Source organism: Diadema antillarum, unplaced genomic scaffold (genome assembly GCF_040938485.1).
Source record: "Diadema antillarum isolate AM-2024a unplaced genomic scaffold, OU_Dant_1.0 seq00000821_RagTag, whole genome shotgun sequence".
NCBI lineage: Eukaryota > Metazoa > Echinodermata > Echinoidea > Diadematoida > Diadematidae > Diadema > Diadema antillarum.
Window position 1 is genome coordinate 742375 of NW_027271698.1, and position 14593 is coordinate 756967.

Here is a 14593-nt window from a genome sequence, read left to right on the forward strand (position 1 = left end):
AAAAAACTGTTCCGTGTAAAATTTGTATTTGGTTTTGGCAAAAATATTTTACATTAAGTATTTCGAAGATAATATTGTGGAGTTTGCATGCATTATTATTCGATCGGCAAGGTATTCAGGCGCAGTGTGATGGACACAGAATAAGATTCATTCTTTTCCATCTTCTTTGAAGAGATTCGATTCCTGACTAGTTGTATAATTCATCACTTCGTGCAAATATATCAGTATTTAGAATATTCTCAAGGCTATTTTCTGTAGAATGAAAAGCATAATCAGATGGGACTTATTAGCATTGGTCCATACAGAAGAATGAGGTTGAATAATTGTGTGATATAACAGTTTGCAATATGAGAATTCAAAAATGATTTTGCTTTGCGAAGAAGAAAATTTAATAAACTCTTAATAGCCTTGCTACGAATATAATAGATATGATATTTCCAATTTAAAGTAGAATAAAAAATCACTCCCAGATATTTACATTTTGAAACAAGGTGCAAATTTCCCCCACCTTATAAGGTGGGGGAAATTTGCACCTTGTTTCAAAATAGCAAGCTTAATCAAATCATCATTAAATCTATATAGTCAATCGCCTTTGGGAACCAATACACATAAAAATATGTTCAGACTTTATCGCATTCAGAATCAATTTGTTATCCGTGAGCCAAGACGAAATACTTTGTAAATATTCATTAATTGAGACAGACATGAGGATCACTAGATGAAAAATAGAGACAAATGTAATCAGCATACAGTGATAGTTGGCAGTGTTGTATTACATTTGCATGCCTATGGGATATCATTAATAAACAACAATAGCAGTGGGCCGAGTCGATCCTTGAGGTACACCGAACTCAACTCTCCTGTGCGATGAAGTGTATCCATCTCACCATAGTGGCCTGAAGTCTACCAGTTAAGTATACCTTTGGAACCAGGACACACTTCCCTCATCAAAACCATATACTAGTAATGCTTCTGCTTCTCTAGAAGAATAACATGATCCACCATGTCGAATGCCTTCTTAAAGGGGTCAATAGTTTTGGTTGAAACCTAAGTTCAGGTTTCGAACATTTTTGGTGAGATACATGATGATAAACCTCTCATGAAATATGAAAGAGCATGTAATTCCATGAGGAATTCAACGTTTATTTGATGAAAATTGGTTTTAAAATGGCTGAGATATCCAAAATAGAGCGATTCTATAGTGTGGGACCCACATTTTATTACGATCGCTTTGTTTTACTTTGTTTTTGGATGTTTCAGTCATTCCAAACCCAATTTTCGTCAAATAAACTTTGAATTCCTCTTAAAATGGTATGCTCTGTACTATTTCATAAGTGCAACTTTTCTTGGTATCTTGCAGCCCAATTGCATGCAATGGTTTGGGCAATTGCTCGGATGACTTGATCCAGAAACTGGATCCGGGATGCTTTTTGTTATTAATTGTGAAACAAGGAAAAATAATTTGAAATGCGCAGTTCTGAGGCTTCTTTATCTCTCTCAAAGAAACACAAGTTTTGGATATATCTACAAGATATCGATATCCATTTAATGGTCATCAAGAATGAATGAATAATCCGAGCAGCGGGTCTGAATTCGTGCCGACATGCACTGAAATTGAGTTTACCAAAATGCAGTTTGATAGCTTGTGCTGCAACCGCCTTCGCGGCGAATAGAGGAATTGACAGGAATCAAAACATTAGAACTGTAATGAGCGCAGAGGTAGCTGTGACGGGAAGGGATACAATCAACAAAGGGAAGAAGGTCAAGAAGTTTTATCTCTCGAGAACTGCAAACTGCATGGATTGTGTAGCCTACAGCAATCATATCAAGCATCACAAGAACCGATAGCAATCGCAGCACAATCGGCTGCGAAGTCGCTCGATCGCGCGAGACAGAGCGGAGAGCTGACAAGGGATGCCAAGTACACATCACGATCCGAGAGAAGCGGACGTACATGTAGGCCATTACACGGAGTGTGGTGTGCGTGTCAAAGTACAGTGTAGCATCACCACTGATCTCCCTGTATATAAACCACACTCACTGCATCTATAGCCCCATGTTAACAGAGCCTTTTGAACCACAGTTAACATGACAATAGAGATAAGTACATGTATGTAGCACACAGCGAGGGGTGTATACATGCCGTCGCGTCGACTACACTGTGTTATGGGGAATTGGCATCGCATATATCGGGATGCGTTTTTTTTTAAGACGGCACAGATTGGGGCATGGCGCGTGTTAAACCTATGGGAAAAACGTTGGGTTAGGGTTTTTGGTTATGGTTAGGGTTAGGGTTAGGGTTAGGGTTGGGGTTAGGGTTAGGGTTAGGGTTAGGGTTAGGGTTAGGGTTAGGGTTTGATGGTTATGGTTAGGATTAGGATTAGGGTTAGGTTTAGGGATAGGGTCCCCGATAAATTTTTAGTTTCCCCAATCTGTGCCGTCTAAAAAAAACACGCTATCGGGATCGATCGCACGTTTTATCATTCAGTCGGTGTTAGCGCCATCTTCTCCACAGCTCAGATAACCCGACCAGACGCTGTCATCTCCGATCGTTGTGCCCTCTTTTTCTACATTGATAAAGAGGTGAGTGAGGAAACTCATCTTTAGCTAGACCTATGTACTGTAGTTCATAATTTGATAAAACTAAAAGTGACATGATTAGAGTCTGGTCTAACATTTTGTTAGATGCCGAATTAACGACTAGCAGATAGCCATAGCCATAGGCATAGAGGCTCCTATCTGCCGTGTACCGAGTATACAACCACACGCGTGTGTCTTTACCATCTAGCTGCACGAGCGTGTGGTTGTAGCCATGGCCCTAGCCCCGGAGACCGCGCCGCAAGGCGCGGTCCTGGCGGCTACCTCGCAGCTGAGCGGGAGCAAAAATCACGAATAACTGCATTGCCACATTCACGGCGACGGAAAGAGTTCCTCCCCCCCCCCCCCCCCCCCCCACTAGTTTGCGCAAAATGGAGGATAGATCTAACACGTTAGATTGCTATTATTGTTTTTACTAATATGGACTAGACTAGATATAGATCGTCTAAATAAAGGTTATGGCATTTATGGGAAGACTTCCCATATTGATAACCTTTAAACATGTTATTTAGTTTGTTACGTAGTTAAGGGGGAATAGTGGTTTGTTTATTTTGTGCAAGTTGGTGGGGGGGGGGGGGGGGGTGGGGACATAAGGAACTCTTTCCACGGCGACTTCACAAATAAAGCACGGCTAAATAAATTTCAATCATAAACACAGTGACAATAAAAAATGAAATATAGGGTAAGGGCACCAGTATTCGGTCAGGCACCGGTATTCGGTCACTTATCACTAGTCACCAGCCAGTAAGTTCAACTGTCACAACACACGCAAATCACACTAATTCATACACTTGCACACTCGTTCACAACAGGAAACTCCCTTAGCCCCCTCCAAAAATCTATCCAAAATCCCAAAATTTAACGTCAAAAGTGCAGAATCGGCGCTACTTTGCAAAAGCGCGCGCGGATAAGGCCCAGTTTTAAGAGAACGGGTCGCCGAAAAAGCGCTAAAAATCGAGAAATACGCCGTTCTCTCGCGGGATTTTTCGCTTATCGCAAGCTTGGAGTGTGATGGTATCCTCAAAAACGCAAAAGAAAAACAAAATGTCCGTACGTGCCGATACAGTGTCCCAATGTAGAACTACAAGGGTTGAATGCAAGTGCCGAGGCCCCAGTATTCGGTCACCAACGGTCGCCGCAACGTCGTCGATGCAATTTTGCGCCAACAAGGTAGCGCGCGCGCACGTTTTTCAGCTGCCTTGAACACGCATTGACTTTGAACGCGCACATCGCGTGACCGAATACTGGAGCCGGTGACCGTATACTGGGGAATTTTCAAGGTGAAATATTTCGGGATTTTGTGCAATTCTGTGAGATATTTAACGAAATAAAAGTTGAGATTAAAGAAATTTGATATATTTCACATACATTGCTGTAGATATGATGTATGTATGTATTATTTTAGTTTGAAAAATATTGCAAAAAAGCTTAAGTGACCGAATACTGGGGATGTTACCCTACACGTACATTACCTTTTTGACTTGGTTTTTCTCACCCATTTATCTAGAAACTGCAAAATTTTCTACATTTTTTAGGAGTAATAAGCGGCCTGCCCTAGTGCAACAGTGGAGAGACTTGCTGCTATATCCATTGAAGTACGCATTACGCATGCTGTCAATGCACTGCACTGCATGCATGCTTTGCGCCTGTGCGAGTGAATGTGAGTTTCAGTGAGCATCGGTGAGCTGAAGATATTCGCGTTTAGGACAACATTTTCTGCATCATAAGCGATGAAATGCATCAAACAGTCGCTGAAATTAATCATTTAGGTTTAATCGACCCATGTAATAAAGTATTCCTAGTAGTTTTTGTTGAAAAATTAAGGAAATATAGCGCCAAAACGGCACCATTTTGTACAACTCCTCGATCTGAATGCGAAAACGACAAAGCTCCAACGCTGCACGTTGGGGCTTCGCAGTTACCATGGCCCTAGCCCCGGCCCCGGAGATCCGCCGCTCTGCGGCGGGGTCTTCTTCTTCTTCTTCTTCTGATTAAGTCTGCCTCGTTCAATTCAATAGACTGAAGATTCTTGCAGACTGGTGCTATTTACATTATAATACAATTTATTTACAGATATTTACAAGCACATAGAAAATTTGACGAAAACAACTAGCCACTGTGATCAACCGTTAGACGGTTTCGAAATGATCCCACAGATGGCACTGAAACAATTTCTGACGACAGGGAATTCCAGTTCCTTACAGTTCTTGGGAAGAATGAATGGCGATGCGATTCAGTTCTCGAATATGGTACCTGATAGGAGTGTGGTTGCGAGGCTCTTGTCAACTGAGTAGCCTGTTTGATAATATTAGCGTTCATCCTAAGAAAATCAGATTTTCACAAAGCCATGAAATGAGATCAATTATCCGTAGATTGATATGTAACATACACATAAACAGTGTTTAAATCAGTCGATTTTTTCATTATCTTGGAAAAAATCTCGCATTTTAATAACTTTTCGCGTACACGTAGTGGTGGCTTTGATTCGCCCATCGTCATATTCATAAGTTATTAATAAGTATAGAGCTCGCTAATAGCGCCGAGCCAGCGCGCGAGTCGTAAATCACACAACACCTATAGCGACTCCCGTTGGAGCAACCGCGAAGCTCTCCACGGGCTGCGCGATCGGGCAACCAATTTCACTGAAACAGGCATTGCAAGGTCCATTTCATGTACCGTTCTTACCACATGGGCTTACTTGGGGTCGATAAATCTTCCTTTCAAAAAATCAGAAAACACTTCAATTTTGAAAAAAGTGAAGTTTCGACACTGCCATATTTTGCGCAATGTGGATTAAGTACAAAATACACCAAGGTCACGACAAATAAGTGCGAAATTTCGACTAAGCGTGCTAACAGATCGTCCTCCTCGGGCTGCCTTAGCGGTTCGTAGCAGACTCAAACCAACGTACAAGGAAGGCAAAAGTAGTTCAGGTTTGTGATTCGAACATGTCGTTTGACATAGGGCCGTATTACTTTTGAAAAGAATGATATCAATGCAACCCTGTCATAACTGCTACAGCTAGCGATCATCGCGAAGAGTTGAGCACTGCGTGTGTAGAAAACGATGTATTTGCGCGAAAGCGCCATCTAGTGCTGAATGACGAACGCTAATAATATGGTCCTGTGCTGAAAGAGGAGTAAGATTATTGTGTATTTTGTACATCATGATTAGCCTGTTATTTTCTCTGCGCTGTTCCAGAGGGTCCAATCAAGTTCTTGTAGCATTTTGGTGACACTCGAGGTGTTATGGTAGCGATTTAAAGTGAATCGCGCAGCTCTTCTCTGGACCATTTCCACTTGGTGGATTAGGTTCTTGGTAGATGGGTCCCAAACTGTGGAAGCATACTCAACAATTGGTCGAACCAACGTTTTGTAAGCTGTAGCTTTAACATCAGAAGATTTTATGCAAAGATTGCGTTTTAGAAATGCAAGCACGTTATTGGCTTTACTGACAGTAGTTGTTGTTGATGTGTTGGGTCCACTTCAAATCAGAAGTGATGGTTACACCCAAGTACTTCACAGATTCAACAGATTCAAGAGGGGCGTTATTTAGATGATACTAGTGTTGCACCTTACTTCTTTTCCTGGATATTGTCCAAACCTTGCACTTATCTGTGTTCAAATTCGTCATCCATTTTTTCGCCCAGTCTCCAATTTTGTTTAGGTCCTCTTGAAGATTTTGCGTATGATGTTGATTGTCGATGGTCATGTAAGAAATTGCATCATCGGCAAAAAGGCGAACCTTTGACGCGAGACCATCAGGCAAGTCATTGATGTAAACAAAGCAGAAAGAGGCAAGGCCCAAGAACCGACCCCTGAGGCACTCCAGATCCTACCGCTACTAAAGAAGTTACCTCACAGTTTCGTTAAAGTGAGAATCATGAACAACTCCCTATTGCCACATATACGGCAACTTCACAAATAAACCACGGCTAAATTTATATCATAAACACAGTGACAATAAAAAATGAAATATACACTACCCCATTGCCTTGGTTCTTCTCACCAATTTATCTGGAAACTGCAAAATTTTCCACATTTTTTAGGAGTAAGCGGCCTGCCCTAGTGGAGAGCTTTGCTGCTATTTTGAACGAGTATATCCACTAGTACGCATCTACGCATGCGTGAACAATGACGTCAACGTTACGGATGCTCAAGGATATGAATAATGCATCATCGCACGGTACATATAAGGTGAAATATTATGCATCGTGTAGCGAGCAATCTGTCAATGCACTACACTGAAGTGCTGAATGCATGCTGTGCGCATGTGCAAGTGATTGTGAGTTTTAGTGAGCATCGGTGAGCTGAAGATATTTGCCTTATAAGACAGCATTTTCTGCATCATAAGCAATGAAATGCATCAAACAGTCGCCGATGTGAATCATTTAGGTTTAATCGACCCATGCAAGTATTCCTAGTAGTTTTTGTTGAAAAATGAAGGAAATATAGCGCCAGAACGGCACCCGTTTTGTACAACGTTAAAATCTGAATGCGAAAACGGCACAGCCCCAACGCTGCACGTTGGGGCTGGTCGCAGTTACCATAGCCCAAGTCGCTGGATACAGCCACACTCGTCGTGTGTATGTATGGTAGCCCTACTACATATCGACCACCTTCTTTTAAACCGACCGCGTATAATTTGCGCACTGAACACTTAGTACGCACTTCTCTGCGCGCAAAGCACATATAAATGGATTGGCTTTGAATGCTAGATGAGGATGGTGTGGGAAAACGCAATAATTCACTGTTCATTAATGGTTTTAATCAAGGACAAAATTTCGAATGAATATTTTCACCGAATCGTAATGACAGCACAATGTAATGTCTATGGAAGTTTCTAAAAGGCTTCTAAAAAGCTTCGTACAACACGGTGTTCAATACAACTCGGTTTGCGTGCATTGTCAATGCAAAAACAGCGGTCGATCCTAATGACGCGATTTACCGCGGGGAGCTGAAACGAGGCCACGCAAGTTCGTCGGCGATATTTTTGCACTGAAACTTCGAATCGAAAAGGGAACAACGGCATTTGATAGAGCTAGATTTTCTCAATCACGTAGGTCAAGTTTTTAACTTGAATTTCAGTGTTAAATATTCTTATCAAGCAAATAAACATTAGGCGGTCGATGAGTAGTAGGTCCAACCCTACAGTGTGTACGGAGAAGCTGAACGCCCTTGCGTGTCAAGCACATGAACACCACACACCAGCTTGCTCGCAAAGCGATGAAAGTAACCTCATTTTCATACCGTCTAATATTGTTTTCTACAAATTTTTTTTTTTTCGCTCCGTTCTTATCGTGTTTGCTTGATACGATGGGTTTAGAATTAATAGCAAAGTTACAACTGCCGCGAAATGGGGGACTTCGGATTGACATTGCTAGACTGCTGGTGGTAGGCCCTACATCGTCACTTCAGGTGCTAGCGATCGCTACCGCTCACCGCAGCGCAGCAGCAGCCGGCCGCCCGGCTAGCCAGCGCAGTTGTGCCGCCGCCCGCACTTGGACCTGTGCGCCGGCTGCCTGTCTACGCGAGGTGCGCGATTTGCGACTACTAGTTACTTTGCCCGAACGACAGAGCTACCAAGTCTCATGCATTCTGCGTGACACTCAATCATTTAGGGGCCATCTCACGATCTCACGCATGACACCCATTTTTCTCACGCATCAGGCGAAGTCTGCAACTTGGGCCTATAATTATGAGCATAGCTCAAAAGATTAAAGTGATAGTTGCAATTGAAGGTATATTTCGCTTTTGTCTTTCAAAATAAGTGGAAAATAATCACTTGTCGTAAGTATGCACCTGATCGCACGATTACGAGCTAAAAATTGAAAAAGCTCCCTACCGTGGGAGGCCACAAGGGGGAAAAAACCCCTCCCACACCCTTGCTCGCGTGCACTTTCGCATGCCGAGATGCGCATAGTATGCCGAGAAATTAAAATCTCATTCATAAAATTTTGAACTTGGCATCCCTGGCAACAAAGGAAGGCGAAGTCTCAATAATGACGCGATGCATGATCAATCGTAAATCAAAGTGCAAAATCAATTGTAACTTTGTTATTATACCCCCGCCAAACGAAGTTTGAAGGGGGTATATAGGAATCAGCGGTCGGTCGGGCGGTCGGTCGGGCGGTCGGGCGGTCGGTCGGGCGGTCGGTCGGGCGGTCGGGCGGGCGGTCGGGCGGTCGGTCCGTTGCAAATCTTGCGTCGCGAACTACTTCCTCAGTTTTCAACCGATTCCCATAAAACTTGGCACAGATGTGTGCCTTGGGTTGTAGATGTGCAAGACGTATTTTTTGACAGTACCCAAAAGTACGTTGCCATGGTAACGGCATATTATGGGCAAAAATGGGTACAAATCTTGCGTCGCGAACTCCTCCCACAGTTTTTGATCAATTTTTATTAAATTAGGTACAGATGTTCATCTGAATATGTTAATGTGCAAGACACATATTTCCGCAGTGGCAAAAAGTGCGTTGCCATGGTAACGGCATGTTATTGGTAAAATATAGGGAAAAATGCTTCATGGCAAAACTGCTTCATCAGTGTTCTTCCAATTCTCATGGAATCCATATTAAATGTTTGTCTTAGGATATAGGTCAGCATGACACATTTCTTGACAGTGACAAATAGTATGTTGCCATGGTAACAGCTCACATATTATGAGCCAAAATGATGGAAAATTTTGTGTTGCAAACTACTTCCTCAGTTTTTGCCCAATTTCCATGAAACTTGGTACAGATGTGTGCCTTTGGTTGTAGATGTGCAAGACGCATTTTTCGACAGTACCCGAAAGTACGTTGCCATGGTAACGGCATATTAATGGCAGAAGATCAAGGAAAGATCTTGCGGATTTAACTACTTCCTCAGTTTTTTGACCAAAGCTTATGAAATGTGGCACACACCTTGATCTTGGTGGGAAGATTGGAAGACATATTTTTCGGACGTGTCGGAAGCTGCGTTGCCATGGTAACGGCATATAAATGGCAGAAGATCAAGGAAAGATCTTGCGGATTGAACTACTTCCTCTGTATTCGACTGAAGCTCATGAAATGTGGCACACACATTGGTCTTGGTGGGAAGATGTGCAAGACACATTTTTTGGACATGTCGGAAGCTGCGTTGCCATGGTAACGGCATATTAATGGTGGAAGATCAAGGAAAGATCTTGTGGATTGAACTACTTCCTCAGTTTTTGACAAAAGCTTATGAAATGTGGCACACACAATAGTCTTGGTGGGAAGATGTGCAAGACATATTTTTCGGACGTGTCGGAAGCTGCGTTGCCATGGTAACGGCATTTAAATGGCAGAAGATCAAGGAAAGATCATTCCTTGGGTAAGACTGTCGTCACGGGGCGGGGGTATTAATCACCTTAAGTGATATTTCTAGTTGATTTTAAATTCATCTCATCAAATAAACAAAATGATAATTAAGTTTAAAATGAAAAAGTAAATATGTCTAGATGGTGAAATAATATCAAATGAAATTAAAGGGATAGTACAGTTTTGGTGGAGATGAAAATTGGGTTTTTAACCTTTTGCAAGATACCAAGAAAACACTTATGATATAGTACAGAACATACCATTTTAAGAGGAATTCAAAGTTTATTTGACGAAGATCGGGTTCGGAATGACTGAAACATCAAAAAACAAAGTAAAACAAAGCGATCGTAATAAAGTGTGGGTCCCACACTTTATTAGAATCGCTCTTTTTTTATATCTCAGCCATTTCAAAACCAATTTTCATCAACTAAACGTTGAATTCCTCATAGAATTACACGCTCTTTCACATTTTATAAGAGGTTTCTCATTATCTCACCAAAAATTGTTAGAAACCTGAAATTAGGTCTCAACCATAACTGTACAATCCCTTTAATCTAGGCGGTAGGTTCATCGCTTTGTGGTGGTACATCATAATATCGCGTGTTGATGTGGCCATACACAGCTTGTTCCCCGCTACGCAATATAAAGCTTCTCCCTGTGTAACCGGGGGGGGGCCAAAAGCTAAAAACAGAGGTCGAGTTGCACTCTCTCTACAAACTAAGTAGACCATGCTTATTTTCAAGTTTTTATTGTAACAAACAACATTCCACTGGTCTACCTCAAAAAATTTGTTGCGAAAGCCTCCAAATCCAAGACGGCGTCGAAGATGGCCGCCATATTTACTGAATTTGTTATTTAAATGATAGAATTCGATAGAAACATCAGATTTCAACAAATTTGATGTCATATGAAAGAGAATAAAATTTTCTACAAGTTGATACCATTTTTGTGGGTTATTGTGATAAATGGATTGAGATTTTCAGGAAAAAACACTCATTTTTGATATTTTTCTGAAAAAAAGGAAAATCATGAAAATGCTTGATTAAGCATAAATCAGAGAAAGACTGAAGAATTATCTTGAAACGTTTCAAGAATTTTGTTTGACATATGATTAATATTTGGCAAAAATTAGGGGTCAGTACCATTTTCGGTTCAGGAGTTATAATGTCTCAAACTTGAAAACTCACTACGTAAAAATGGCCACTTTAATTGTGACCAAGACCTTGTTGGTCATAAAAAAGTCTGCGCGCGCCAAGACTACTACATGCACCACTGGCACTGCGCTTGTAGCAGTGCCAGTGGTGCGTGTAGTAGTCTTGGCAAATGCAGACTTTTCTTTGACAAACAAGAGTTTGTACCTGCAAACTAACTTTTCATACCAAGTGGTGGTAGCTCAGGTGATACTGATCGCTATTATTTCAAAGTAGATTGTTCTGAAGCAGATGAGATGAAGCCAAAAAAAAAAAATTCAAATAGAGGTAGTAGCTTGAAACTTGGCACCAATCTTGTTATAGATAGTTAAAGACAGAATTTAGATCAACCGCTCAAAAAAAAAAAATCAAGATGACAGCCATCAAAGTTGACATGCGCCAAATTAAATGTATTACTTGTACAAATTGGTATTTCGATTTTGATACAATTTTGTCTGTTGCGCTATCTTAAACCGTCTTAGGTTTTTATGGACACATTTTTAAAACCAGTGATATTCTACTCTCCGAAAGAGAAAAAACAAATCGAGTGGAAGTTTTTACTTTTGATGTGAGGAGTGAATAACAGAAAACAGTGAATTTAGAGTGAAATTGGAGTGACTTTTGAGTAAAAATGTTCATTTTCACTCATTTTAGAGTGACCTTAGGCAGGGCCCCACACTAACTTTTATTTTTGGTGGCCCAAAGGCAAATATCCGACCTTTTTCGGTGGCCCGATCAGGCCACCAAATTCTTCATTTCTGGCATTTTGGTTGCCCGACGTGCGTTTTTGGTGGCCCTGGGCCACCGGACCACCATTAGTGTCGAGCCCTGCCTTAGGGATCACTCGTCACTCTTCGAGTGATCCGCGAGGTCACTCTAAAATGAATGAAAATGAACATTTTCACTCTCGAGTGATCCTGATATCTATATTATGGGAAAGCATCTACCAATGGCATAAGTTCAGATCAATTGTGACACTATAACCCACATGAAATCAGCCTAAAAACAATGTAAGAAAAATCTGATAACAGTAAATACAGTTTCAGCATGCTTTAAATGTGAATATACAACACGAATAATCAATTTGGACAATTTTATTCGAACAATATAATGAAAAAGTAATTTCGCACAACACATTTAAGAGCAAAGTTGAGAAATTGCCGCCATGTCGGATTCTTTTTTTTGGGGGGGGGGGGGGGGGGGGGGGTCGGATCAGAAGGGCTTTCAAGGACATCTGCGGATCAGACATTATTACACATATTATACCATCATCATTCACGTTTCTACAACAGCAGAGTAACATACAAGTAAAAAAGCATATCTTTGATACAAAAGCATTTATTTTTTTTATCAAAGATTGGGCCTTACCCAAACACTGGAATGAGCTCCACCCCCCCCCCCAAAAAAAAAGACCCTCAATATGGTACACACTAGTACAATATCGTCGGATGTATAGAAACATGTAATAGACAGCAATGTAAGAAGATTGAACAAAACATATCAAATTATAAGTTATAAGTTGAGATTTAACTTTCACGCAACACACCAAAGGTATTGTTTACCATTGGGAGAGATATCACATTCGATTTATATGTGCAGGTTAGTTGTATCAAAAAACATGCTACCATGTAAAAAAATTATAATAAAGCCTAAAACATACGGAGATAACACCATTTCTTTTCAAGAAACCATAACCATGATAACTGTTAACAATTTAGTATATAAAAAGACATTCTTATCAGATCTATTTAGTATATCTAACGATATTTAGCATTAATACTGATTTAAGTTTTTACATTAGTTGTCCTATCCCTAACTCACTGTTTAGAACTAGTCTGAGGAATTAAGTAAAGCTGGGTTTTTGTTTTACCTGCACTAATGGTAAATAATGCCCTGAACGACAACCTCGATTAATTACCGCCATCTTGAATTTTGTGTGGATACTATTTTTATCGATAAATATTACACATTGGCAAAATTTGTGCCAAATTCCAAGCTCCTATCTCTTTTTGGAAAATATACTTTCTGTTCAATCTTATCTGCCTCAGAACAATCTACTATAATGAAATGCTACAGTAATAGCTACCAGCGTCACCTACCACTTGGCATGAAAAGTTAGTTTGCAGGTACTTGCAAGTCACTAGACCATAACAATATTACATGTGACCATGTAAACACATTGTATGCAAAATTTATAATGCATAAATACAATTTTTTCAAGTTTTAGATGTTAAAGGACAAGTCCACCTTCATATACATAAGGATTGAGAGAATGCAGCAATATTAGTAGAACACATCAGTGAAAGTTTGAGGAAAATTGGACAATCCGTTCAAAAGTAACGAATATTTTAAGTATCTGCGAAGTCACTTCCGGAAGAGAAGACTACTACAGTGTATGATGTCACATGCGTACAACTATATAAGGAAAATAAAAATAGAATTTAACAAAACCTTACTTCTTGAATAAAGTGCACATTTCTTCGACTTGCTACTGACGTATGTTAAGGGTAATATTATTCCCCCTGCCTTCTGAAAGAGAGACGTCAAGTGTTCTTTTGTTATGCCAGAAAAATAGAGATATGTTGAATTTTCTTTATTCTTCCTTTATATCGTTGTACTCATGTGACATCACAAGCTATAGTAATCTTTTCATCCAGCCTCGACTGAGCAGAAACTTCAAAAATTCTTAACTTTTTAACGGATTGTCCGATTTTGCTCAAACTCTCACTGATGTGTTCTACTAATATTGCTGCATTCACTCAACCCTCATGTATATGAAGGTGGACTTGTCCTTTAACTTGTCAACAGTGTATGATATTGCCTATAATTCCAGAAATACGAATTATGTCTCAATCTCAGTAAATCTCAATCTCAATTGCAGGTTTCAAAACAATTCTTCAGTTCTTCTTTGATAAATATTAAATCATGCATTTTTACATTTCTTCCTTTTTTCAAAACAATATAGAAATATGTATTACCCCCCCCCCCCAAAAAAAAAGAGAAGCAAACAACACCCCCCCCAATTTATCACAATACACAGCTAAAGTGGTATCAACTTTTAGGAAGTTTTGCTCTCCTTCATATGACATCAAATTTGTTGCAATCCAATGTCTCTATCAAATTTTTTGTTTGAAATGTTAAATTCAATAAAAATGGTGGCCCTATTGGACCGCATCTGTACTTTGGAGGTTTTTGCAACAAATCTACTGAGGTGTACTTACGGAACATTGCTTAGTATACTTAATATTATGTATGGTCTTGTTTAAAGAGAGAGTGGAACTCGAAAAGTAAGCACGATCTTGAATTTGACCCTCTGTGACGTCTTTGGGAACAGATGCGTGCAAATATATATTATGTAAAATTGGATTTCAAGTTTTAGACATTATAACTCCTGAACCAAATACAATACTGACCCCTAATTTTCTCCAAATATTGATTATATTATGGGAAAGATGTTTATTTCATCATGGTTTTCATAAAC

General features: G+C 40.1%; 1 protein-coding gene across 1 annotated transcript in view; it reads left to right on the forward strand.

The window, feature by feature from the left end:
• Nucleotides 1-2530: 2530 nt before the first annotated feature.
• Nucleotides 2531-14593, forward strand: part of LOC139739857 (ATP-dependent RNA helicase A protein-like) — a 53992-nt gene continuing 41929 nt past the window's right edge. Inside the window, 1 exon segment of the mRNA XM_071650458.1 lies at nt 2531-2583. The gene's annotated coding sequence lies outside the window, so the exon portion shown is untranslated.